This window comes from Symphalangus syndactylus, chromosome 19 (genome assembly GCF_028878055.3).
Source record: "Symphalangus syndactylus isolate Jambi chromosome 19, NHGRI_mSymSyn1-v2.1_pri, whole genome shotgun sequence".
Classification (NCBI taxonomy): domain Eukaryota; kingdom Metazoa; phylum Chordata; class Mammalia; order Primates; family Hylobatidae; genus Symphalangus; species Symphalangus syndactylus.
The window spans coordinates 42,062,733-42,090,110 of NC_072434.2; the positions used below are offsets into that span (position 1 = coordinate 42,062,733).

General features: G+C 42.7%; 1 protein-coding gene across 29 annotated transcripts in view; it reads right to left on the reverse strand.

Annotated features, from left to right (window-relative positions):
• TUT4 (terminal uridylyl transferase 4) overlaps window positions 1–27,378 on the reverse strand; it is a 223,386-nt gene that overhangs the window by 126,554 nt on the left and 69,454 nt on the right. For 8 of the 29 annotated variants that reach the window (XM_055235225.2, XM_063613825.1, XM_055235219.2 and 5 more), the window contains exon 1: window positions 6,841–7,009. The exons of 6 other annotated variants lie outside the window; for them this stretch is intronic. The gene's annotated coding sequence lies outside the window, so the exon portion shown is untranslated. Of the gene's footprint in view, window positions 1–6,840; window positions 7,010–7,323; window positions 7,348–27,378 lie in introns of those variants that run through there. 15 more of the 29 variants (XM_063613833.1, XM_055235224.2, XM_055235222.2 and 12 more) reach the window with 9 other exon arrangements.

The following is a 27,378-nucleotide window of genomic DNA, read 5'->3' on the forward strand; positions in this document are numbered from 1 at the left end:
GCTGAGGTGGGAGGATGGCTTGAGCCCAGGAGGCAGAGGTTGCAGTGAGCCAAGACCATGCCACTGCACTCCAGCTTGGGAGACTGAGCCAGATCTTGTCTCATAAATAAATAAATAGAAGAAGAAGAATAAAATTAACATATGATCCAATAATTTCACTTCTGAGTATACACCAAAAAAACTGAAAGCAGGCTAAGAGATACTGTACACTCATGTTCACAGCAGCATCATTCACAATAGCTAAAACATGGAAATAACCCAAGTGTCTACTCATAGACAAAGGGATAAGCAAAACGTGGTATATCCATACAATGGAATGTTATTCAGCCTTAAAAAAGAAGGAAATTCTGCAATATGCCACATGAATGAACCTTGAGGACACTATGCTAAGTGAAATAAGCCACAAGACAAATACTGTATGATTCAATTTATATGAGGTATTTAGAGTAGTCAAAATCGTAAAGACAGAATAGTGGTTGTCAGGGGTGAGGGAAGAAGGGAACGGGAAATTATCATTTAATGGGTATAGAGTTTCAGTTTTATAAGATGAAAAGGGTTATAGGGATGGATGGTGATGATGGCTGCACAACATTATGAATGTATTTAATACCACTGAACGATACACTTAAAAATCATTAAGATGATATGTTGTGTTATGTATATTTTACTGCAATTTTTAAAAGTTGGAAACAAGGCTAAATGGTTAATTTTGTTATGTACATTTTATCACAATTTTTAGAATCTTTTTTAAGGTGAATAGACACTCCACAAAATGAGACAGCATTTTTGTAAATAATATATCTAAAAAGGGTCTAGGTTGGGCGAGATGGCTCACACCTGTAATCCTGGCACTCTGGGAGGCTGAGGAAGGAGGATCATTTGAGGCCAGGAGTTTGAGACCAGCCTTGACAACATAGTGAGACTCTGTCTCTACAAAAATAAATAAATCAATCAAAAAAATTAGCTGGGCATGGTGACATGCACCTGTAGTCCTAGCTACTGAAGAGGCTAAGGCAGGAGGATTGCTTGAGGCCCAGGAGGTGGAGGCCAGAAGGCAGAGGCTGCAGTGAGCCGTGTTCACGCCACTGCACTTCAGTCTTGGTGATAGAGCAAGACTGTCTCAAAAAAAAAAAAAAGTGGGGGCATCTAGTATCCAGAATATATTGAGTTGTTAAAACTCAACAATTTTTAAAAACGGGTAAAGGATTTGAATAGGTATCTTTTCAAAGGAGATAGACAAATGCACAATAGGCACATGAAGAGATGCTCAACATCTTATTAATCATTAGGGAAATGCAAATCAAACCCACAATGAGGTAGTGAGATAGTGGGTGAAGTGTCACCCACCAGATGATAGTGAGGATGTAGAGAAATTGGAACCTTCTATACATTGCCACTGAGAATGTAAAATGGTACAACTCTGGAAAACAGTTTGGCAGTTCCTCATAGTTAATCATAAGTTTATCAAAACACCCAGCAATTACAATCTGGGTATATACCCAAGAGAAATGAAAATGTACATCCACACAAAAACTTTTAATGATGTTCACAGCAGCAGTATTCCTTATAGGCAAAAAGTAGAAATAACCCAAATGTCCATCAAATGATGAATGGTTAAACAAAACGTGGTATCTCCATAGAAGGTAATACTATTCAGCCAGAAAAAAGCTAAAACATGCTACACTATGGCCAACCTTGAAAACATTAAGTTCAGTGAAAGAAGCCAGGCACAAACAGCCGCATACTATATAATTCCTTGTATATGTAATGTCCATAATTTCTAGAGACGTAGCTTAGTGCTTGCCAAAGGCTTGGAGGAGGAAGGAATGGGGAGTGATTGTTAATGGGAACTGGGTTTCATTATGGGATAAAAATATTCCAAAATTAAATAGTGATGGTTACACAACCTTATAAATACACTAAAAGCTACTGAATTGTATATTTTAAAAGTGTGAATTTTATGGTATTGTAAATTATATCTCAAAGAAAAATGGGAAAAAAAATACACTATTACACATTACACTAGCCATCAAAGCAATAAAGTCTTCACATGTCACTCCAGACCAGGGAATAAGGGAAAAGTCAAATTGTGTCTTAATATTACCATGAAAACAGTTTGACTCAGAGACACCCCTCTCCAAAAGGTCCCCAAACATAGTTTGAATACCACTGGCCTAAACTGATACTCAGCACATGACTAGCACTCAATGAACACTTAATGATTGGTCAATTATTTAAACTATAGTGTTAGTCAAATATTTAATTTAATAATTATATTATTAAACTACACACTGACAAAATGCAATCAGGTTTATTCTTTATAATTGATATTTTGCATACTTGCAAAATATTTTTGACAACCTATGTGACTACAGAATTTAATACTCTCTGAACACAAAATTTTGACACCCTAAGCTTGAAGGTACAACACAGTATAGTGGCAAAGAGCTGTGACTCTAGACTCAGACACTTTGAATTCAAATCCTGACTGCAGCAAACTAGCTATAAGATATTGTCCAAGGTACTCAACCCTTCTACATGGACTTTCCCCATCTGTAAATGAGGATAATATAAAAAGGGTTGTTTTGAAGACTAAGTTAACACTTCAAAGATCTTGACAAAGAAATTAGCTCGTAGTAACTATGCAATGTTATCTATTATCATTGTAAATCAAATACCCACTTAAAGCAATCAGATTGTTGTGTGGTTAATAAACATACCTATTTCTTTTTAAAAGTACAAGATGCCTTATGTAAAGATTAGGACTTTGCCCATCTATAGTGGTGAACATCAAACTTGCATGAATAGCGTCTCCCTTCTTTCAGCCCATGCTCTTCAACACCTTAAGCTATTGTTTTCTGGAGCTAAACTAGAAAATAGTCAACTAATCCAAGCCAACAAGTGAAAAAACTTCCTAAGTAGTATAACAAGGTGATTTCCCCCAGAGGTGTTTTCATCTCAAAAGACTTTTCTAAAAAATTAAAAGTTCTTGGACAGTAAGATTTGGATCACAGAATCCTCAAGATAAAAGTCTAGAATACAGGGAGAGAAGAGTGGTATGGAAAAGAAGGCTTGCCTGTCCACTAAAAACGGGTAAACTCTGTTAGCAAGGAAGCCAAGGAGAAAGAAATACAAAACTAGGAGTCAGAAAACATAGTTCTAATCACAGCTCAACCACTATCTCACTTGGTGATCTCACAAGATAAAAATTCAAACACCTTAATTCAACATAAATGGTCCCTCACAATTTGCTACTTCCAATCATTTATCTCACCATTCTATCCATATCAATTCCTACCACACTGAATTTCTCACTCTCACTCACTCCCCAAGGCTCATTACAATTTATCATCTTTGCATGTTCCCTAGGTCTGGAATGACCTCCAACCTCCAGTCCATCTTCCTCTCCACCTAGCAAACTCCTACTCACCCTTCAAGAGCTAGTTTCTTCCCTCTCAACTCCCACAATCTAGTGTGTTGTAATTTACTGTATTATATGTAGACTGATACAAATGCAAATGTTTGATGAAATGAATGTTTAAATGAATGAATGAATGAACAACCTTAGGCAGTTTCCCATTCTAAATAATTGAGAAAATAATACACCTGAAAAGTAACATCACATATACATTATATTAGGAAGAGAGATCTGCTTTGAAATCTAATTCTATGATCTTCAGCAAATCACTAACCTCTGTAAGTCAAAGATTCCTTGCCTATAAACAGGTTTCAAAGGGTTATACTGAACAAGTGAAAAAAAACGCATAAACAGTGTCTAGCACAGTGCCTGGAACAAAACAGGCACTCTAAAAAATTTTGGTTCCCTTCTCTCTCCCTCAACTCATAATTATAGATATCCAATGAGATGATTTGACATAAAAATAATCTGAACATAAGGCACCACACAAATCTCTCACTTAAGGGGGGAAAATCCTAACATTAATCTTTGCATTCATATACCCTTTCTTTGGGTCTGTAAGAAATACTCTGGAGGAAAAGTTGGAACCTGCTTTTTCAGAGTGTGTGGTTTATTTGAATACAGTCTGTACATAATAAAATAAAGATTTAAAAAAGGAAAGAAAAATACTCTGCAGAAATGATGGTTTTTAAACATTTCCCCCAAATTATGTAATTATTTAGGATTCTAGAATTAGAACAATTCAGTTAGTACCATGTAAACAACTCTAATTGCTCTAAGATTAATCAGAAAAAGTCTACATATCCTGTTTTAAACTATGGTGTCCCTTTCCTTTGTCTTTTTTAGGTCTTTCTAGAATTGTTCATTTTTAGAACATATTTCTATCCTACAGCAGTGGCTTTAACTGAATTTAACATTTTTTAATCAATTCAAGTATTTGTAATTTATTTGAAAAAGGAACACAACTCATTGAATTCTGTTTTGTCAAACAAAACGTTCTGGCATCAACATTAACAGGTAAGTATTGCTTTTTAAGACAGGGTCTTACTCTGTTGCCTAGGCTGGAGTACAGTGGCGCAATTGTGCCTCGCTGCAACCTTGAACTCTGGGCTCAGGCAATCCTCCCACCTCAGCTTCTGGGACTACAGACGCACACCACCACCCCCAGCTAATTTGTTTTATTTTTTGGTAGTGACAAAGTCTCACTATGCTGCCCAGACTGATATCAAACTCCTACGCTCAAGCAATCCTCTCTCCCCCACTTCCCAAAGTGCTGAAATTACAGGCGTGAGCGACCTGGCCAGGCCCTACAGGTAAGTGTTGGTTATTTTGTTTCTCTGAAACTAGAAACTTTCTACAGTGAATAAATTCAAACACCTTTCTTGACCAACAGATCCTGATTTGACATTCTGTAGAGAACACAACATAATTAATGGTACTTATTTTGTATGTCAAGGTTAACTTTGAGACAAAAAAAATTCTAATTACTTACTCTAAAATGAATCTGCTGAGAGCTAATAAAAATTCTCTTTAAACAGCTCTTTGTTAATCAGAGAAATTTATAATTATACATTTTAATTCTAAAAGGTCTAAAATTAAAATGTAGACACTACTGTTCTAGCTCCAGCAACTAAAAATAAATGTAATTTTAGATGTCACTCAGAATTTATAAAATTGAACTTATATGCACGACAATATTTGTTAATTTATCTGTACTAACAACTTGGCCTATGACAATGAAAATACTTTAAATTTCTTTTCTATATTTAAATGTTTGCTGGATTTAAAATATCAAATGTCATTAACTTTCACTTCCATTTCTGAATTATTTTAAGAAAACTTCATTTTTCATTTTCCACACTTGCCAAGTGAAAAACTGCAAGCAGCAGGAAAATTTATCTAAGAGTTTTAAAAGTTTCTTTTGTTTATATTAAATATAAATATTTTTAAAGCATAAAACGACTTAAAATTCTTATCTTCCCCAAAGTATATGGTTTCTAAGCACTCTTTAAAAATTTGTTTATAAAAGCAACATAGCACACTAGACACTAATGAGTTATCTTAAGCACAGCTTTTTAAGCGAATCAATATTTCATCATTTTACAAGTTGTGACTAATCAGTACTACGTTGCAGTGTAGTGACATACATGAGTTCTGAACCTAAAGAAAATTTCAGCGCGCGCGCGCACACACACACACACACACACACAAAGTCGGCTTTTCTTTTTAAACCATCCCACAATTCAACACCTCAGTGTGGCATTCTCTCTAAATTATCATATCCGACTAGGATTATCCTATTTTATTAGCTAACAGTTCTCATTACTTTAAAAACAGAAACAGGATATGTTCTGTTTCATCAAGTGCTACAAACATTTCGCTGCTGTAAGACTGGAGGGAAAAAAATCTTTGGAAATAAAAGGTAATCTGATCCACTCGAGCTAATTACTAAATGCATGCCAACAATACACAATTCGAATTGCATTTCTGGACACAATTTAAGATCACGTCAGGGCAGGTCAAATGTGTAACGAACTACTATCAAAATGAAGAAGCAGATATATGGAATCTAAGATCTCACGCAAAAGTCATCTAAGACTTGGTAATCTTCTGAAAAGAAAACGTGTAATCAATGTTATTAATGCAACAGTAATTCATCCCATTCAAGTACGACTAGAAATCCCGCTGATGTGCTTCTTTCAGGTCTAAACATCTCATTCTTTCGCAATCCAGATACCAACAGGAGTCTGAAACCCTTCGCAGAGGCGCGCAACACACTAGGAGAGCGCTATCTGTTTACAAATACGAATCTCAGTTACCCACGTCAAAACCGCGCATTACCACCTTTCGACTGGGGGGCGAGGGAGAGTGAAGGCGGGCGAGCAAGAAACGAAATCCACACAAACACCTCTGCCTTCTCCCTACAAGGACGAGCCCAGGGAAACATTCAGTATGTATCATATGCGTGTATACATTTATATACATTATGTAGTCACCTATGTCTAAGCAAGGGTGAAAGAAAAAGGTACACATGACAGGAAATCGTAACTGGACCCAAGAGAAATGTTCAAACCAATCCTGTTAACTCAAAATCCGCCCCGCTGGTCTACAACAGGTTTCGGTCCGGGACCGGGAGCCCCAGCCACAGTGTGGAGTTCATCCCCAAAGCGCCCCAATGCCCTCCTCAGGCCGCCCAGGCCGCCGTCCCTACCTCCCTTGCCTCAGCCTTCCCCTGGGACACCCGAAGCCCGTTCCAGGAAGGAAAGAAGTGTCAGGCCCCAAGGGGCGGCTGAGACGCTCTCAGGCCAGGCCCCCGACACCTGCGAAGCGCCGCACCTGGGGAGGGCGAAACGGGGGCCGCCCGGCCTTCCCGAGCACACCCCCTCGGCACCCGGCGCTGCCCCGCGGCCGGAACCTCGTACCTGCGAGGCCCGCGAGCTACAGGCGCGCGCGACGCCTCCTCATCTCAGTGGCTCCCGCTCTCCCTCCGCCTCCTGCTGCCGCCACCGTCGCCGCTGCCGCCGCTGGAGGCCGGGACACGACGAGCTCAGGACTCCACCGCCATGTCCGCCGCGCCGCGAACTGCATTGTGGGGGGGAAGGGATGGGGAGGGGGAAGAGGAGGGAGAGGGAGAGGGAGAGGGAGAGAAAGAGGAGGACCGGCTGAGGGGAGGGGGCGAGGAAGAGCGGTAGCCGGGGGAGAGGGGGAGGGGAGAGGACAGAGCCTGTAATGGGGTCCAGGCCCGGGAGAGGAGGAGCTACGCGCGGAGGAAAGGGTTCGGGGGACCCCACAGGCACCGTTTACACCGGGGCAGGGGAGGGAGAAACAGCACTGGGGGAGGGGTCTCGTGGTGGCCGCGAAGAAACAATGGGGAGAAGGCCGAGGTAGGAGGATCGCGCACTCACACCCACGCGGAGGGAAGGGAGCGCGCGAGAGACACTCGTTAGCTCGCGAGGAGGGGGCGGGCCGCGGGCAGAGGGGAGGAGGGAGCCACCCGGGGCTCGCAGGCAGGGGCGGGGCCACCGAGCGGAGGTCGCGAGGTCCCGCAGCCCGCCTGGGCGCCGCGAGGGAGCCGCGCTGATTCGCCCGCTTGCCGGAGTGGGTGGGGGTGGCGGGCACCCCAGTGCTGCCCCAGTCTGGTTCCTGGTCTCTGCCGAGGCCCCCCGAGCTGGAAGCCGAGCCCGAGAGCCGCCTCGGCGCCTCGCGTCCAAGGCTGCTCCCCCTGGGGAGGAAGGCCGGCCTGGAATGGGTACCGTCTGGCCTGGCACTCGGACTGGGCCCGGCCCGAGCCTCGGCGGACCCTCGGAAGCCCGAGCGGGCTTCGGAGCAACTGCGGCAGGGAGCGGGACAGAGGAAGCCGCCAGGGTCGACCCCCACCCACTCACCACGGCCTCCAGCCCACAGCAGCTGGACCTTTTTTCCTTTTAAAAGGCAGTCAGTTCAGGAATGAAGGAGCTCAAAGAGAAATCTCTGGAGCACTCCATCTCCCACCCTCAAAAGTGGTTTTAGAAATCATTTCTTTAGCTGCAGGCAGGCATAAAACCAACTACCATCAATGGGCCCCCTCATCCCCTTGCTTTTAACGTATTACATTCCTCTACATAATTATTTAAAGTCACGGGCAGAACGGACTTAAGGTTTTGTTAGTCTTGTTTTTTGTTGTTTTTTTTAAGACCCCAGCCTCAGAGATTATTTAGCCAACCTCTGACCTCAAAGCTGGACAAAGTCCACAACCTTTGTGCTCTTTGCCCAGCCCTTTGAGTTTAACACATGCTAGGCAGGAAAAAGGCATAAAAAGAGTGGACGTAGAGGTGAAGGGAAGATGTTAAATCTTAAGTATCTACAAGATAGTGCCTTATAAATTTTCTTATAATGTGACTCAGGCTGGGACTGGTTAGAGGTTACAGAGGGACGCTCCACTTCACGATAGCCCTGTGAGGTACGTACTGTTGCTCCCATTTACGGATGAAAAAACTAGGGTTCAGAGTTAGTGCATTTTACCCCAATCTGGCTGATGCTACAAGGCCCAGGTACAATGGATAGAGGACTGGATTTCAAGTCAAAAGAGCCCTACCTGGTTTTGGCGTTTATCAACATGATGCCTTTGAGCAAATGTACCCTCTGAGTTTCCTCATCTGCAAATTCTTAATCTGTATCCCTGCTTCGCTTGGCTAGCCTAGAAACAAAGAAAAAAATCCCTACTTCAACAGGCTGAAAGCCTAAAAGCCTATAGAGACACTAAGAAGATACCGACCTGCCCTTCAATTCAGTGATATCAGTGTCCTTAGAACAAGTTCAATTGAGTAAACATTTCCTAATTAAGAGCAAAGCGTTGTTAGGTGCCTAGGGAGACAGAGACAAATCCTGTCTCCAAAAAGTTCACCATTGAGCAAGCAGGTGAGCTACAATAAAAGCAACAGGTCTTATTAACGAAGAGCTGGGCAAATCCAGAGGAGAGTGTGATAAATTCCACTTTGGTGAGACCTCAGTGGAAGAACTAGAAGCTGGACCTTGAAGATTTGCCTGCTGGCCGGGCGCGGTGGCTCACGCCTGTAATCCCAGCACTTTGGGAGGCCGAGGCAGGCGGATCACGAGGTCAGGAGATCGAGACCATCCTGGCTAACACGGTGAAACCCCGTCTCTACAAAAAAGTACAAAAAATTAGCCAGGCGAGGTGGCGGGCGCCTGTAGTCCCAGCTACTCTGGAGGCTGAGGCAGGAGAATGGCATGAACCCCAGGGGGCGGAGCCTGCAGTGAGCAGAGATCGCACCACTGCACTCCAGCCTGGGTGACAGCGAGACTCCGTCTCAACAAAAAAAAAAAAAAAAGATTTGCCTGCTGTGTGCCAGACACATGTCTGTGATTCAGAGGACAGCATTGAGTCGGGAGTGTGCAGAAGATAATGAGTCTGGAAAAGAAAACTGGGGCCAGACTGAGAATTTCAGTGCCTCTCTGCCCTTATCCCCGCCAGATAACTCTCTTCTACTACCTTGCTTATTCCCCAATACCCAGCTCAACCTCTACCTTCTTTATTAAATCTTCCTGATTACCACCCCTCCTCTGCACTCCACTGAATGTGATCCCTCTATTCTCTGAATTCCGTGACCCCAATAGATTGTACACTTCAGCACAGATACTTACAAGGTATTCCTTCTGATACCTACATACTTGTCGAGTTGAAAATTTTGGCAACTATAATTTTGTTTATCATCACAGCTAGAGCAAGTATGGTTCTGACACAAAGAATAAGGAAATTTATGGAGTATAAGGTTTAATTCATGCCCAGGGTCATACAGTAAGTCACAGGCTGGACTAGAATGCCAGCCCTGTATTCTTTCCATTGAACCACAGGTTTTTGAGATATAAAATGGTAAATGTCTGATTTCTATGTAAAAATACTCTGAGGACTTACACTTTCAAAGGAAATCTCATGATTGTGGTTAAGCCTCCAGTCTGGAAGTTCTGAAAACTTAGTTTCATCCAAACCCGGGTGAAAATAACTTGCAGCAAAAATCTTATTTCATTGTATTTCATGAGGAATATAATTACTCAGCAGATCAATATTCATATTCTGTTGTCTTCCTAGGTGAATAAGAAAACTTAGTAAAAAACTAATAATATTGAATGAAAAGGTGACTTGGTAAGTAAAATTATAACAAGAAAGGTGCCTAGTCCCAGCACTTTGGGAGGCTGAGGTGGGCAGATCACTTGAGGTCAGGAGTTCAAGACCAGCCTGGCCAACATGGTGAAACCCCGTCTCTACTAAAAATACAAAAATTAGCCAGGCATGGTGGTGGGTGCCTGTAATCCCAGCTACTCACTCGGGAGGTTGAGGCAGGAGAATCACTTGAACCCGGGAGGCAGAGGTTGCAGTGAGCCGAGATCATGCCTCTGCACTCCAGTCTGGGTGACAGAACAGGACTCCATTTCAAGAAAAAAGAAAGGTGCCTAAGTCTGTTCAAACCAAGTTTTGCTGTTTGATCATAAAGGGCCCTGTATGCCATTGGAAAAAAAGCAGGCTTTATATTGTAGTAATTGGGAATCACTGATCACTTACGCAGAGATAAATACAATCAGACCTGCTACGCTGTTTCTGTGAGCCCCATTTTTTTTCCTGTGTACTTGATTTCTCCAAGGAGAGAGACTATAGGCCCTGGAGGATAATGATATCTAGTGAAAAACAGTGCATCACCCCCATGATGTGTCCTAACCAAGTCTCCTTTACCTTTGTATTTTCAGCACCCAGCATAATCCTGACACATAGAAAGCACTCAGAAATTGCTTGTTGACACTCTAAGTTGTCTGTAAAGCATAAGATATGGTCAGTGTTTAAAATTTTTGTGATTCTTGCAAAGATCATGACAATACCAGAGCTCTTAAGGTGTGTGCTCACCTCAAGATAGTGTAAAGGATTTACTTCTCTTTGGCTGTTTGCATTCTTAAAAGTCAATGAGATGAAAATGTGTAAAAATGCCTATTTCATGGTAAACGTTCCACACAAATGAATTCCCTTTCTTCTTAAAATGTAGTTTCTTCTCATCTGCCCCATTTGGATTTCATGTGTCCTTAGACTCACATGTGTGTACTTGCTACCTGTTGATTCCATTTCATCTGTCCTGAGGATTCTATGTGTGGAATTTTAAACTACAGCCACACCCTGTAGCTTACTTCATTGAAACATTAGAAAGTCAGTTTTTCTTAAGATGGCATTTTTTTAAGTGAATAAGATTTTAGAATTTAAAAGGACATTAGCGTTCATAAAGTTAGAGATATCAAGAACATATATACATGGCAGAAGATGATGCTATAAAGTTAGACTAGGACCGCATCATTTTTAAAAAAGCAAGTTTTTATTCTGAAGTTAATGGGCAATCACGGAACATCTATAAACAAGGAGAGAGATGTTCAGACTTGCCTTATACAGCAGGTGTTCATCTGACTTCTGTTTGTACATGCGTAGCTATAGAGAGCTCATTCCTTACCAAATCTGCCTATTCTAGGAAATAGAAGTACTTCCTCAACAGAGCTGAACTTTTCCTTCCGTGATACATATTTGTTGGTAATCCTGGCCTTAGGAATAACATCAGCCTTCTTTATACATAAAAACGAGGGAGCCAGGCATGATGGCTCACACCTGTAATCCCAGCAATTTGGGAGGCTGAGGCAAGAGGATCAAGGCCAGGAGCTTGAGACCAGCCTGGGCAACATGGTGAGACCCCATCTTAAAAAAAATAAAATTTGGCTGGGCACCATGGCTCACACCTATAATCACAGCACTTTGGGAGGCCAAAGCAGTTGGATCACTTGGCAATCAGGAGTTCGAGACCAGCCTGGCAAACATGGTTAAAATTCCATCTCTACTAAAAAATACAGAAGTTAGCTGGGCATAGCACATGGCTGTAGTCCCAGCTACTCGGGAGGCTGAGACAGGAGAATCACTTGAACCCAGGAGGTAGAGGTTGCAGTGGTCTGAGATCATGCCACTGCCCTCCAGCCTGGATGACAGAGGGAGACTCTGTCTCAAAAAAATAAATTAATTAAATAAAATTAAAAATTTAAACAGGAATGGTGGTGCATGTCTGTAGTCCTAGCTACTTGAGAGACTGAGTTGGGAGAATCACTTGAGCCCAGGGGGTGGAGGCTTCAGTGAGTTATGAATGTGCCTCTGCACTCCAGGCTGGGTGACGGAGTGAGACCCTGACTCTTAAATGTAAAAAGAAAGAAAAAGGTGTGAGCCAGATGAACTAGGTCAGGAAAGGAGTCTAAAAATCCATAATTCTTTTTTATTTTATTTTTTTGAGACGGAATCTCGCTCTGTTGCCTAGGCTGGAGTGCAGTGGCATGATCTCGGCTCACTGCAACCTCTGCCTCCCGGGTTCAAGCTGTTCTCCTGCCTCAGTCTCCCCAGTAGCTGGGACTACAGGTGCACGCCACCACGCCCAGCTAATTTTTGTATTTTTAGTAGAGACAGGGTTTCACCATGTTGGCCAGGCTGGTCTCAAACTCTTGACCTTAGATGATCTGCCCACCTCAGCCTCCCAAAGTGCTGGGATTACAGGTATAAGCCACTTCACCCGGCCAATTCTTTTTTATTTATTTTGAGACAGGGTCTCACTCTGTCACCCAAGCTGGAGTGCAATGGGATGATCACAGTTCATTACACCCTTGACCTCCTGGGCTCAAGCTATCCTCCTACCTCAGCCCCCCAAGTGGCTGGGACTAGAGGCACACACCACCATGCCTGGCTAATTTTTTATTTTTTGTAGAGGTGGGGGGTCTCACCATGTTGCCCAGGCTGGTCTCAAACCCCTGGACTCAAGTGATCCTTCAGCCACAGCCTCCCAAAGTGCTGGGATTACAGGCATAAGCCACCTCACCTGGCTCTAAATATCTATAATTCTGACATGAACTTCCTTTAAGTCAGCTAATTTACCTCCCTCGAAGTCAAATCTCTCCCCTTTTTCTCTGAAACAAAAACGAGATCCAACTCCATTCTAAACAATGTCCCTCTGACCAATTCTAATGTATTAGAACAGTCTGCACTCTGATGCACCTTTGTGCCCTACAAAATGTAATGCCCTCTCTCTGGAAATAAATCGTCACATATATGGTCAAATGATTTTCAACAAGGATGCCAAGACTATTCAATGGATAAGAGACAGTCTTTTCAGTAAATGGTGCTGGGAGAATGGAATACCCAGATGCAAAAGAATGAACTTGGGCCCTGACCTTAGACGATATACAGAAATTAACTCAAATGGATCATAAGACCTAAAACTGTAAAACTGTTAGAATAAAACATAGGACAAGAGCTTCACAACATTGGATTTGGCAATGATTTCTTGGATATGACACCAAAGGCACAGGCAACAAAAGAAAAACTGTATGAAAATGTAAAACATTTGTTTGTCAAAAGACACTATCAGAACTGGGGACACTGGCATGCACCTGTAGTCACCACTACTCAAGAGGCTGAGGTGAGAGGATGGCTTGAGTCCAGGAATCAGACTGGGCAACAGAACAAGAGTCAGGAAGGGAAAGAAGCAAAGAAAAAACAAAGATAGGATCAACAGAGTAAAAAGGCAACCCGCAGGATGGGAGAAAATATTTGTAACTCAGAAACCAAAAAAACTCAATTGAAAAATGTCTAAATAACTTGAACAGATATTTCTCCAAAAAAGACATATCACTAATCATAAAGGAAATGTAAATCAAAACTACAATGAGATCCCACTTCACACCCATTAGGATGGCTATGGAAACAAAAAGTTGAAGACCAGCCTGGGCAAGATAGGGAGACCCCATCTCTACCAAAACACAGAAAATAACAAGAGTTGTTATGAATGTGGAGAAATTGGAACCTTTGTACACTCATGGTGGAAATGTAAAATGATAGTCACTGTGGAAAACAGTATAGTGGTTCCTCTAAAAATTAAAAATAGAATTACCGGCTGGGTGTGGTGGCTCACACCTGTAATCCCAGCATTTTGGGAGGACGAAACAGGCAGGCAGATCACTTGAGTTCAGGAGTTTGAGACCAGACTGGCCAACATGGTGAAACCCTGTCTCTACTAATAATACAAAAATTAGCCAGGTGTGTGGCACGCGACTGTAGTCCCAGCTAGTTGGGAGGCTGGGGCATGAGAATCACTTGAACCTGGGAGGTGGAGGATGCAGTGAGCTGAGATTGCACCACTGCACTCCAGCCTGGGCAAAAAAAAAAAAGACTTAACATGCGATCCAGCAGTTTCACTTCTGGGGATGTACACAAGATAATTGAAAGCATGGTCTCAAAGAGATATGTGTACATCCGTGTTCGTAGGAGAATTATTCACAATAGCTAAAATGTGGAAACAATCCCAAATGTCCATTGGTGTATGAATGGATAAACAAAATGTGGTATATCCATACAACGGAATGTTATTCAGCCTTAAAAAGGAAGGAAATTCCGCAATATACCACAACGTGGATGAACATTGGGGATGTTATGGTAAGTGAAATAAGCCAATCACAAAAAGACATATACTGTATGATTCCACTTTTATGAGGTGATGAGAGTAGTCAAAATCATAGACACAGAAAGTAGGTTGGTAGTTGCCAGAGGCTGTGGGAGGGGAGACTAGGGAGTTATCATTTAACTGGCATAGAGTTTCGGTTTTATCGGATGAAGAAAGTGGGCTGGGTGCAGTGGCTCATGCCTATAATCCCAGCACTTTGGGAGGCTGACGCAGGTGGGTCTTTTGAGGCCAGGAGTTCAAGACCAGTCTGGGCAACATAGTAAGACCGCATCTCTACAAAAAAATTTTTTTAAATAAGCCAGTCACGCTGGCGTGCACCTGTAGCCCCAGCTACTCGGGAGGCTGAGGCACATGGATCCCCTGAGCCCAGGAGTTGGGGCTGCAGTAAGCTCTGATTGTGCCACTGTCCTCCAGCCTGTATGACAGAGCAAGACCCTGCCTCTAAAAAAAATCATTTAAAAAATCCTGGAGATGGATGATGGTGATGGTTGCACAATATGGATATACTTGACATCATTGAACTGTACACTTTAAAATGATTAATATAGTAAATTTTTTTTGAGACAGAGTTACACTCTTGTCGCCTAAGCTGGAGTGCAGTGGCATGATCTCAGCTCACTGCAACCTCTGCTTCCTGGGTTCAAGCGATTCTCCTGCCTAAGTAGCTGGGATTACAGGCATGTGACACCACACCCGGCTAATTTTGTATTTTTAGCAGAGATGGGGTTTCACCATGTTGGCCAGGCTGGTCTTGAACTCCTGACCTCAGGTGATCCGCCTACTTCGGCCTCTCAAAGTGCTGGGATTATAGGCGTTAGCCACTGCACCCAGCCAACATAGTAAATTTTATGTTATGTGTATTTCTACCACTTTTTTTTGAGGCAGGGTATTGCCATGTCATTCAGACAGAGGCACATTCACAGCGCATTGCAGCCTCGATCTCCCAGCCTTCAGCCATCCTCTCACCTCAATTTTTAAATTTTTTGGATAGAAGACAAGGTCTCACTATATTGCCCAGGTTGGTCTTGAACTTCTGGGCTCAAGCAATCCTCTGGCCTCCGCCTCCCAAAGTGCTGGGATTACAGGCATGAGCCACTGCACTTGGCCCTTACCACAATTTTTTAAATTAGAGGACAATGTTATGCAGTCTGATGAGTTCTGGAGCTATAAAGTTCTTTCCCATCAAGGATCTCTCAGAAATATAAACAGATAATAATATAACTGCCACAATAAGGATATGTATGAAGTATTATGAGTACACAAATAAGAGAGAATTGATTTTGCCGGGGAGAGAATAACTTTAGTAGCGAAAGAATGATCAACAAAAATTTGGGGCCGGGTGCGATGGCTCATACCTGTAATCCCAGCACTTTGGGAGGCCAAGGCGGGCAGATCGCTTGAGTCCAAGAGTTCGAGACCAGCCTGGGCAACATGGTGAAACCCCATCTCTACTAAAAATACAAAAAATTAGCCAGGCACATAGTGGCATGTGCCTGTGGTCCCAGCTACTCAGGAGGCTGAGGTGGGAGGATCATTTGAGCCCAGGAAGGAGAGGCTGCAGTGAGCCAAGATGGTACCACTGCACTCCAGCCTGGGTGACAGAGTGAGACCCTGTCTCAAAAAAAAAAAAAAAAAAGATAGTAAAAGACATTTGAGTCTTGAAGAGTGAGTGGACTTAGCCAGGTAGGGGAAACAGCATTCAAGACACAGAAGAGAAAAGGGGCAGGGCACAATTCAGGAAACTGCAGATAGTTGGCATCTAGGGGTGGAGGGGCAAGGTATAGGAAATGGTACTGAGGAGATGAGTGGGGCAAGATCATGAGGCCAGTAATACCATGCTAAGCACTTATGCTTAACTGGAAAGGTAGTCCTTCAAGGGTCTTACCCAGGATAATGATGTAGTTATATCTGGATATTTATGCTGTTTTCTTCTGGAGAGGAAACAGCAGTGTGTGGAAAAGAATAAAAGAGCCAAACTGAAAGCAAGGGAAACAGTAAGGGATTATTGCAGAAAATCAGGTGAGAGATTATATAAATAGGAGCAGTAGGCCAGCATGGTGGCTCACCCCTGTAATCCCAGCACTTTGGGAGGCCGAGGTGGGTGGATCACTTAAGGTCAGGTGTTGGAGACCAGCCTGGCCAACATGGTGAAACCCCATCTCCACTAAAAATACAAAATTAGCCAGGCATGGTGGTGTGCACCTGTAATCCCAGCTACTTGGGAAGCTGTGGCACAAGAATCGCTTGAACCCAGGAGGCAGAGGTTGCAGTGAGCCGAGATCGCACCACTGCACTCAAAACAAACAAAAAAAGAAGCAGTAGGAGTGGGAAAAGGGGCAGATTAGAGAGATATTAGTGATAGAATCAGTTAAGACAAATAATTTATTAAATGTGTTGTGGGTGGTGGAGATGATAGTTTTCATGTAGAAGAGGTCATTCTCAGGCCGGGCGCGGTGGCTCACGCTTGTAATCCCAGCACTTTGGGAGGCCGAGGCGGGTGGATCACGAGGTCAGGAGATCGAGACCACGGTGAAACCCCGTCGCTACTAAAAATACAAAAAAATTAGCTGGGCGTGGTGGCGGGCACCTGTAGTCCCAGCTACTCGGAGAGGCTGAGGCAGGAGAATGGCGTGAACCCGGGAGGCGGAGCTTGCAGTGAGCCGAGATCGCACCACTGCACTCCAGCCTGGGTGACAGAGCAAGACCCCGTCTCAAAAAAAAAAAAAAAAAAAGAGGTCATTCTCCTCCAGGGATATTTCACTAGTACCAACTAGTTATTTCAGTTCTGAATAACTAGTAGCGGCTGCTGGTGTGCAGTTTAGAAAAAGAGCCTAAAGCCCAACCTAGGCACAATGAGAAAAAATAGTGAATTAGTAATGTCTACAATGGATGCAGAATGGGAGAGCATTGACACATGATGACAAATACTTAACACTCCTATTCTCAGGCAGGAGAAACTTAAAAAGGTACTGTGTTTTGATGAATACATATGGTGTGTTTCCATTTTTTGAAATTCAAGAACAGGAAAAATTAATCTTTGTTGATAGAAGTCAGAATAGTGGTTATCTCTGTGGAGGTATAGATATGGACAGGAAAAGATATGGGAGCCTTCTAGAGAGTTGGAAATTAACTAGATCTTACTGAGTCACAGTTACACATGTGTATACTTATGTGACCGTCCACTGAGTTATACACTGAAATTTTATACTCCTCACTGTACAAATGTTTTATGTGAATAAAAACGTGAAAAATGGGCCGGACATGGTGGCTCATGCCTGTAATCCCAGCACTTTGAGAGGCTGAGGCAGGTGGGTCACTTGAGGTCAGGAGTTTGACACCAGCCTGGCCAACATAGTGAAACTCCGTCTCTACTAAAAATACAAAAATTGGCCGAGTGTGGTGGTGCAGGCCTGTAGTCTCAGCTACTTGAGAGGCTGAGGCGGGAGAATCACTTGAACCCAGGAACCAGAGGTTGCAGTGAGCCAAGATCATGCCATGCACTCCAGCCTGGGCGACAGGGCAAGACTTCATCTAAAAAAAAAAAGTGAAAAATGTTAATAGTTAATATATGTTAAACATATAATAAATGTTTAAGGAATGGCAAGTAGTCTGATATCACATACAGAGAGGAAGAAAAAATGGTTTGCAGACAACTGGGAGATAAAATTGGAGAGATGGAATGACAATAGATTGTAAAAGGGCCGGTACAGTGGCTCACGCCTGTAATCCTAGCACTTTGGAAGGCTGAGGTGGGCAGATCACCTGAGGTCAGGAGTTTGAGACCAGCCTGGCCAACATGGTGAAACCCTGTCTCTACGGAAAATTAAAAAATTAGCCGGGTGTGGTGGTAGGCGCCTGTAATCCCAGGTACTCAGGAGGCTGAGGCAGGAGAATCACTTGAACCCAGGAGGTGGAGGTAACAGTCAGCACTCCAGCCTCGGCGACAGAGTGAGACTCCGTCTCAAAAAAAAAAAAAAAAAAGTCTTGGGAGCCATATTAAGTCACTTGGACTTGATCCTGCAAACATTTGGGGAGCATTCAAAGTTTTGAAGTAGGGGAAATATGTGCTTGTATCTCTGTTTTGGAAAATAAACTGGGGGCAGTGCAGAGTCCGCTTTGAAGGGAGGAAGATGGAGAACAGATTCTCTGACCCAGATAGGATCTCAAACCCCATATCTTGTTGGGTAGAGGAATATCAATTTTATATTCATCCTTGGAAATCATGAAAGGGAAGAAAATTCAATAGTTATCTATGAAAGCACTTGATGAGTGACTTCAGTAAACTTCAAATATTTTTATTTAAAATAACATAACCACATTGCAAAATTTTGAACCTATAGAAAAATGACATAAACTACCCACAATCCCACCATAGTGCTATTTGGTATTCTGGATTTCCTACCATTCTGTTTTTTCTTTTTATTTTAACAGCTCTTCAAGATGAGGCAGCTGGCCTATGCTGATAGGAGAGTACAATGGTCTAGGTCAGATCTGGAGAGACATAACCAAAAGTAGTCAGTAAGCTTATTTTGGCAGGAGCAAGACAAAATTTAAATAAAAACCAAGTCAGAAATATGTGTCAAAATGAGCAAGCAGGCCGGGCACAGTGGTCCTGCCTGTAATCCCAACACTTCCGGAAGCCAAGGCGGGAGGATTGCTTGAGCCTAGGAGTTTGAGACCAGCTTGGGCAACATAGTGAGACCCAGTCTCTAAATACAAATTTAAAAAATTAGCTGGGTGTAGTGGCACACCCCTGTAGTTTAAGCTACTCCAGAGGCTGAGGCGGGAGGATCACTTGAGCCTAGGAGTTCATTACAGTGAGCTATGATTGCACCACTACACTTCAGTCTGGGCCACAAAGTGAGACCCTGTCTCAAGGGGGGAAAAAAAAAGAAGGAAGCAAAGAGCAAAGATACAAAGGTGGAAAAGTTCGAGAGTGCCATAGAAAGGGCCAGGGAAGTGGAGAAGATTAATATATACAAAACATAGAAAGAACGGCTAAGACCTAGTATTTGCTAGCACAACAGGGTGACTATAGTCAAAATAATTTAATTGTACATTTAAAAATAACTAAAAGAGTAAAATTGGATTGTTTGTAACACAAAGGATAAATGCTTGAGGTGATAGATACCCCATTTACCCTGTGTGATTATTATACATTGCATGCCTGTATCGAAATATTTCGTGTAACTCACAAACATATACCCCTACTATGTACTCACAAAAATTAAAAATTAGTGCTATAGGCTAGCCAGGCATGGTAGCATGTGCCTATAGTCCCAGCTACTCAGGAGACTGAGGCAAGAGGATCCCTTGAACCTAGGAGTTTGAGGCTGCAGTGAGAATTGTGATTGTGCACTGCACTCCAGCCTGTTTGACAGAGCAAGACTCCATCTCTAAAAATAAAAAAGAGTGCTATAGGCTGAATGTTGGTGTCCCCCCAAAATTTGTATTTTGGAACCTAATACCCAATGAGATAGTATTAAGAGATGGGGTCTTTTGGGAAGTGATTAAGTCATGAAGGTGTCATCCTCATGAATGGGATTAGTGTCCTTATAAAGGGAGATGGAAGGAAACTGTCTTGCCCCTTTCACCATGTGAAGGTGCAGCAAGAAAGTGCCATCTTTGAAGCAGAGAGTAAGGCTTCTTCAGACACTGAATCCGCTGGCACGTTGACCTTGGACTCTATGGCCTCCAGAACCGTGAGCAATACATTTCTATTGTTTATAATACCCAGACTAAGGTATTTTGTTGCAGCAGCCAAACAGACTAAGACAGAGAGCTAGCCACGGCAGATGATATAGTTTGGCTCTATGTCCCCACCCAAATCTCACCTTGAATTGTAGTTCCCATAATCCCATGTGTCATGGGAGGGACCCAGTGGGAGGTAATCGAATCATGGAGGCAGTTACCTTCATGCTGTTCTTGTGACAGTGAGTGATTTCTCACGAGATCTGATGGTTTTATAAGGAGCTTTTCCCTGTTTTGCTTGGCACTTCTCCTTGCTGCTGCCATGTGAAGAAGGATTTGCTTCCCCTTCCTCCATGACTGTAAGTTTCCTGAGGCCTCCCCGGCCATGCTGAACTGTGAGTCAATTAAACTTCTTTCCTGGCCTGACGCGGTGGCTCACACCTGTAATCCCAGCACTTTGGGAGGCTGAGGCAGGCAAATCATGAGGTTAGGAGATCGAGACCATCCTGGCCAACATGGTGAAACCCCATCTCTACTAAAAATATATATATATAAAAAATTAGCCAGGCATGGTGGCATGCACCTGTAGTCCCGGCTATTTGGGAGGCTGAGGCAGGGGAATGGCTTGAACCTGGGAGGTGGAGGTGGCAGTGAGCCAAGATTGCGCCACTGTACTCCAGCTTGGTGACAGAGCAAGACTCCACCTAAAATAAAATGAATTTTTTTTAAAAATCTCTTTCCTTTATAAATTAGTCACAGGTATGTCTTTATTAGCAGTGTGAGAACAGACTAATACAGCAAGAATGGCAATATGTGTAGGGAAATTCCTTTTACTGGGTGCCTACTGCATGCTGTGGGGCTGAGTATGATTGCTTAAAGGTGCTAAACTGGATGGCTGTAATCATAATTATTTTGGCCTCTTTTCATTTCACCTTAAATCATAAGCATTTTTCATGTTGTTCTATAGCTTTCATAAATACCTGTTTTTCCAGAGGTTAAATTTCATTTTATTCCTTTTAACACTTTTTTTGTTTTCTTTTCGTTAGCCTTTTACTCCTAAATCTTTTGTAAAATTATTTTTAACTTATAGCAATGCAAGAATATAAAATTTTAAAATTTATTATTATTATTGTTGTTTTGAGACAGAGTCTCACTCTGTCACCCAGGCTGGAGTGCAGTGGCACCATCTTGGCTCACTGCAACCTCCGTCTCCCAGCTTCAAGTGATTCTCGTGCTTCAGTCTCCCGAGTAGCTGGGATTACAGGTATGCACTACCACGCCTGGCTAATTTTTGTATTTTTAATAGAAACAGGGTTTCACTATGTTGGCCAGGCTAGTCTCGAATGCCTGGCTTCAAGTGATCCATCTGTCTTGCCTCCCAAAGTGCTGGGATTATAGACATGAGCCACCGTGCCCGGCCTAAAAATATTATTTTTAGCAAAATGACTTTTATGTGTGTAAACGTTTAGTTGCCTGATGTTTTTAAACTTTTAAAATTAAACTTTTTTCTGATTATAATAGTATTAAAGGTCTGTTACAGAAAATCTGGAAAACATAGGAAAACATAAAGAAAAAAATAATGATAACAATAATCTGTAACTCCATTATTTTAAGACCACCAATTTAAATAACTTTTTGGCATATTTCCTTCCAGTCTTTTTTTAAATGCCTTTTAACATGGTTGAGATCATATTTTGTCTATAATTTTTTACTTAATATTTTGCTGTATTTTCCCATATCCTTAAGAATGTTTTACAAATACAGTTTTAGCATCTGCAAAATACATTAAGAGAAGGTGCCAGAGTTTGCTTAACCAGTCCCTTATTGTTGGGCATTTAAGTTACTTCTAATTTTCTGCTATTATAAATAATGCTTTTTGCATAAATGCATAAAGCACTATAAGGTTATTTCCTCAGGGAAAATTCTCAGATGTGGGATTTCTATATCAAGTAGTGTGAAAATTTAAAAGGTTCCTGATATGCACTGCCAAATTGCTTTTTAAGAGGTTTGTACTAAATTCCACTTACACTATTATGTGGGAGAGAAAACCAACTAAACATTCTTAAGCTTTAAAAATGATAAGCTTCTCAGAATCTCTGGGCAAGGGCTATAGCATCCACACATGTATTTTCCTTTGAAAACTAAATATTGCCTGGTAGCATAAAGTCTCAGATTTTGCAGGGAGGGTTTCACACACTTTACTTCCCTTGACATCCCCAAGAACCCAAGAAACATACCTTTTAGTCAGCTAAGTACCTCCACCTTGCAAGCCAACAATATTTTAAAGAGAAATTTTCTTAAGGTTATACAACATCAACAAACTGTCTTGCTGGGTGTCTCTGAAGTTCCCCAGAGAATAAGATCACTCACAGCTTTGGAGGAAGGACTTCTAAGGGATCCCTGAAGGGATCGTCAGTTCTAGCAGATTTAGAGCTGCAGCTCTAAATTTTTCTTGTTTGGACAGTCTTTGGTCTAGTTCTAGAGATCCCAGCCTTAGATCTCTCCCAACATTCCTCTGGGGCCCTCCAGACATCCACAATCTCAAGAGAAATTGCAAGCTTCTCACCATCTCTCTCTCGCCCATACATGCTCCGGCTCCCCCCACTTCATTCGCTCTCTCTCCTCTTCTTGTTCTCCCTAGCTTCTCTTCATATGCTCTCCTCCCCCAACTGTCTCTCTCCTCTTGCTAAGTGTGCCCTCCTGAGTCTATCTTGTAAATTTCTTTTTAAGCCTTACTTTTAATATTCTCTCTTTCTCTCTCTCCCCTCTCTCGGCTGAGTCTTTGTGTGACTGTTTTCTACCCCCCCACACCCCCACCCCACCGTCCTTCTAATTGTCTCAGACTTTAGTCCTTTCCTCCTCTCTCAAGGGGACACAGTTGACCTTTCCTAGGAGTAGCCTCTTTTTTTGTCCCCAGACTTCTTGCCCCTGGGCTCTTCTATTCTTTTCAAATGGCACACATGCCATCCCTGAATTTGCAGGAGTTTCTTTCTGCCTGTTTCATGCCAAATATAGCTTTTTTTTCATACCATGTTACCAAGGAATAATCTTAGTAGACCGCTGTTAATACTTCTAGACCCCACCATGACTTCCTTCTAGTATTTATCCTTATCATACACTCCACGAAAGGATCACTTATATTATGCCCATATTTTCCTCATTCTATCCAAATCAGGATACCTAAGAGCAGAAGTCTAAGCCTACTTATAATTACAGTAAGATAGGATATTTGAAATCTGGGCTGTCCTCGGAAATCTGGGACATAATGTTGCTATAAATGCCACCTATCCAGAATCCAGCTCTCAAGCAGTTTCGTAAGCAAGCACTCTGAACATCCTCAGCATTGTCAGGAAGTTTGTATATTACACTCAGACTAAAAAAGGTTTTCCTCTCATTTTGTCCATTCTGGGAATCAGGATTTTGACTGCACATGAGGTGGGGTCTGGCCATCCAGGTTGCTATCTAGAAATCACCACATAGGGGGATTCTTCACAAAAAGTTTTTATGAGTTTTTTATGAAGCTCACAAAAATCTTTCACTGAGGCCAGGCGCAGTGGCTCACACCTGTAATCCCAGCACTTTGGGAGGCCAAGGGGTGGGGGGTGGATCATCTGAGGTCAAGAGTTCAAGACCAGCCTGGAAACATGGTGAAACCCCATCTCTACTAAACATAGAAAAATTACACGGGTGTGGTGGCAGGTGCCTGTAATCCCAGCTACTTGGGAGGCTGAGGCAGGAGAATCGCTTGAACCCAGGAGGCAGAGGTTGCAGTGAGCTGAGATCGAGCCATGGCACTCCAGCCTGGGTGACAGAGCGAGATTACACCTCAAAAAAAAAAAAAAAATCTTTCACTGAGAAAGGTTGAACCCAAGTCTGAAATGAAAGCATACAGTTTACTACCCACTGATTGATTTATGCAGAAATCTGTATAAAGATCTCCAAAGGTGGCTTAGTAGGTTCTGTTTTAAACTTTCAGTTCCTCCTCCCTAGAATGTTAGGGAAACCTCTTAACCAATATGAGTTCCTCTGATCTGAGCTGAACTTTCCTTCTTCCACTATCCAAATTCTGCTGATTCTTTTCTGTCCAGGATATTCATCTAAGTCGCCATGGTTGTATATGCTGAAGGTTCACTTTAAGTACAGTCTTAATCTTGTTTCTGAGGAAGTTTGCTTTCTCCAGTAGGTCTGCAAAACTTCCGCTTCTTATTTCCTATTGCCCCTGAAATGACATTTCTCCTTGTGAATTAATATGGGACTGCCTACCTCTAGGTAATCCTGTTTTTGTCATGTATCTGTATTGCATTTTCTGCCCACTTTTGTCCTCTCCTACAGTGAAGGGAGCATTTTAAACTTTTTTGTTTCCGTAGAAGAGTAACTTGCTGGTTGGAAGACCCAAGTTTAACATGGATCCCTGGAGAAACATGGACCCCCGGAGAAACATGGAGAGCCTGAGACATCCTGTGTAATTCAATAAATATCCACCCACTCCCACCCCCACCTTTGCTGGCTACAGCAGCTGGGGAAGTTAGAGGGAAGGAGGTTTTTTTATGTTTTGTTTTGTTTTGTTTTGGAGACGGAGTTTTGCTCTTGTTGCCTAAGCTGGAGTGCAATGGCATGAACTTGGCTCACTGCAACCTCCGTCTCCTAGGTTCGAGCAATTCTCCTGTTTCATCCTCCCGAGTATCTGGGATTACAGGCACACACCAAACCGCCTGGCTAATTTTTTGCATTTTTAATAGAAACAGAGTTCCACCATGTTAGCCAGGCTGGTCTCGAACTCCTGACCTCAGGTGATCTGCCCGCCTCGGCCTCCCAAAGTGCTGGGATTACAGGCGTGAGCTACCGCGCCCGGCCAAAAGGAGTTATTTTTGAGCATTTTATGCAGCTCAGTCTTGTGCAGACCGCACATACTGTAGAGTTCATGCACTTTTCTCCCAGTAGTGACTTTCAGCTCTTGCTTTACATGTAGTTCCAACAAGCTTGGATATTTAGTTTCCATGTCTATAGCAGATCAAAATTAACAATTAGTGGGTGGGGGTTGGGAGGCCAGAATAAGATAGTTAAAAGCACAGATTCTGGAGTCAAACTGAGTCTTTGAATCCTGTGCTGCTTTCTAACTGTATGACTTTGAAGTATTTAACCTTTTAGCTTCAATTTCCTCATCTGTAAAATGAGAATAATAATAGTAGCTATTTTGCACAGTTGTCATAAAGATTAAATAAGTTAATATATATTAAGTGCCTGCAATTGTAAGTACTATATGAGTATAGAGAGGGCACATTGGTAACAGTAGTGATGAGATGTAGCAAAGAAGCAAACCAACCAAAAAAAAGCAGTGAAAACAGAGCATTCTAGGATCCAACCGTGTAAGACAGAGGTTCCCAAACTTTCTCAGCTCAAAGGCACCTTTAGTGTCTCAGTAATTTTTTCATGGTGCCTTCTCCATGTCCACCCCCCCACAAGAAAACCAAAGTAATAATTCTGTTTATTAAGTAGTTAAGTTCAAACAATTTAACCAGTATTTATAACATCCTAATAATTTACTAACCATTTGAAATGATAATTATATAAGTTTTTATTCTTTTCTTTCTTTCTTTCTTTCTTTTTGAGATAGAGTCTTGCCCTGTCGCCCAGACTGGGGTGCAGTGGCGCCATCTCAGCTCACTGTAACCTCCGCCTCCGGGTTCAAGTGATTCTCTTGCCTCAGCCTCCTGAGTAGCTGGGATTACAGGTGTGCGCCACCACACCCAGCTAATTTTTGCATTTTTAGTAGAGACGGGGTTTGTCATGTTGGCCAGGCTGGTCTCGAACTCCTGACCTCAGGTGATCCACCCGCCTCAGCCTCCCAAAGTGCTGGGATTAGAGCCACCATGCCCAGCATTTTTTTTTTTTTTTTTTTTTGAGACGGAGTCTTGCCCTGTCACCCAGGCTGTAGTGCAGTGGTGTAGTCTCAGCTCACTGCAACCTCTGCCTTTTTGTAGAGATGGATTTTGCCATGTTGGCCAGGCTGGTCTCAAACTCCTGACCTCAAGTTATCCACTCGCCTCAGCCTCCCTCCTTATGTTCCCTGCCTTCAGACCACTACACACTACAGGGTCTGAAGGCAGGGAACATAAGGCCGATTCATGCTGACTTCCTAGAACTAAGTCAGAAGGAAAACTCCAACTTTCCACACCCAAGTAACAAAAGGGCCAGAGGCTACTCCCTTTGCATCCCCCACTTTTCTGCGTGGCGGATGAAAAACTGAAAGTACCTGTGATTTGTCCCCTTCCGTAACCAATCAGGCTGGTCTCAGGCCAAGTTTTCATTTGCATAGGAGTATAAGTTTGTAACTTCACTTCAGCCTCTGATTGGTCACCTTATGCAACCAATCAGATGTTTGCATGGGTTTAACTGTGTAACTTCACTTCAGTCTGTGATTGGTTGCAGAAAGCAACCAATCAGATTAATCACAGGCCACTACTTCATTTACATAAGGTGTACCTCAAGTAACCAATGGGAAGCCTCTAGAGGGTATTTAAATCCCAGAAAATTCTGTAACCAGTTTCCTGAACCCCTATGCTTGGCCTGCTCCCACACTATGGAGTGTACTTTCGTTTTCAGTAAATCTCTGCTTTTCTTGCTTCATTCTTTCCTTGGTTTGTTTGTGTGTTTTGTCCAGTTTTTTCAAGAAGCCAAGAACCTGGGCACCTTCCACTGGTAACAAAATTGCTGGGATTACAGGCATGAGCCACTGTGCCCAGCCAGTTTTTATTCTTAAATATTAATAATTTTGTGCTAAGGGATGTATGTGCCTGTTTAGCAATTCCCTTCTCAAACTTTGGGATCTCATCGTATACTGCTACAGTCATTTCTTGTCCCACAGTGATTTTCACTTGGTACTTGCTTTTTATTACAGCAACCTCTGAAAACTCAGCTTCAAAAAGACATGACATCATCCAGAGGCATGTCTAAACCTTGAACTCAAGCTTGTGTGGTATCAGACATATATTGAATCTCCATCTCCCCTCTCCCCTCTCCCTTCTCTCTTTTTCCTGTCTCTTTAAGATGGAGTCTCACTGTCTCACCCAGGCTGGAGTGCAGTGGCGCGATCACAGCTCACTACAACCTCCGCCTTCTGTGTTCAAACCATTCTCATGCCTTAGCCTCCCAAGTAGCTAGAGTTACAGGTGTGCGCCAACATGTCCAACTGATTTTTGTAGTTTTTGTAGAGATGGGATTTTGCCTTGTTGTCTAGGCTGGTCTCGAACT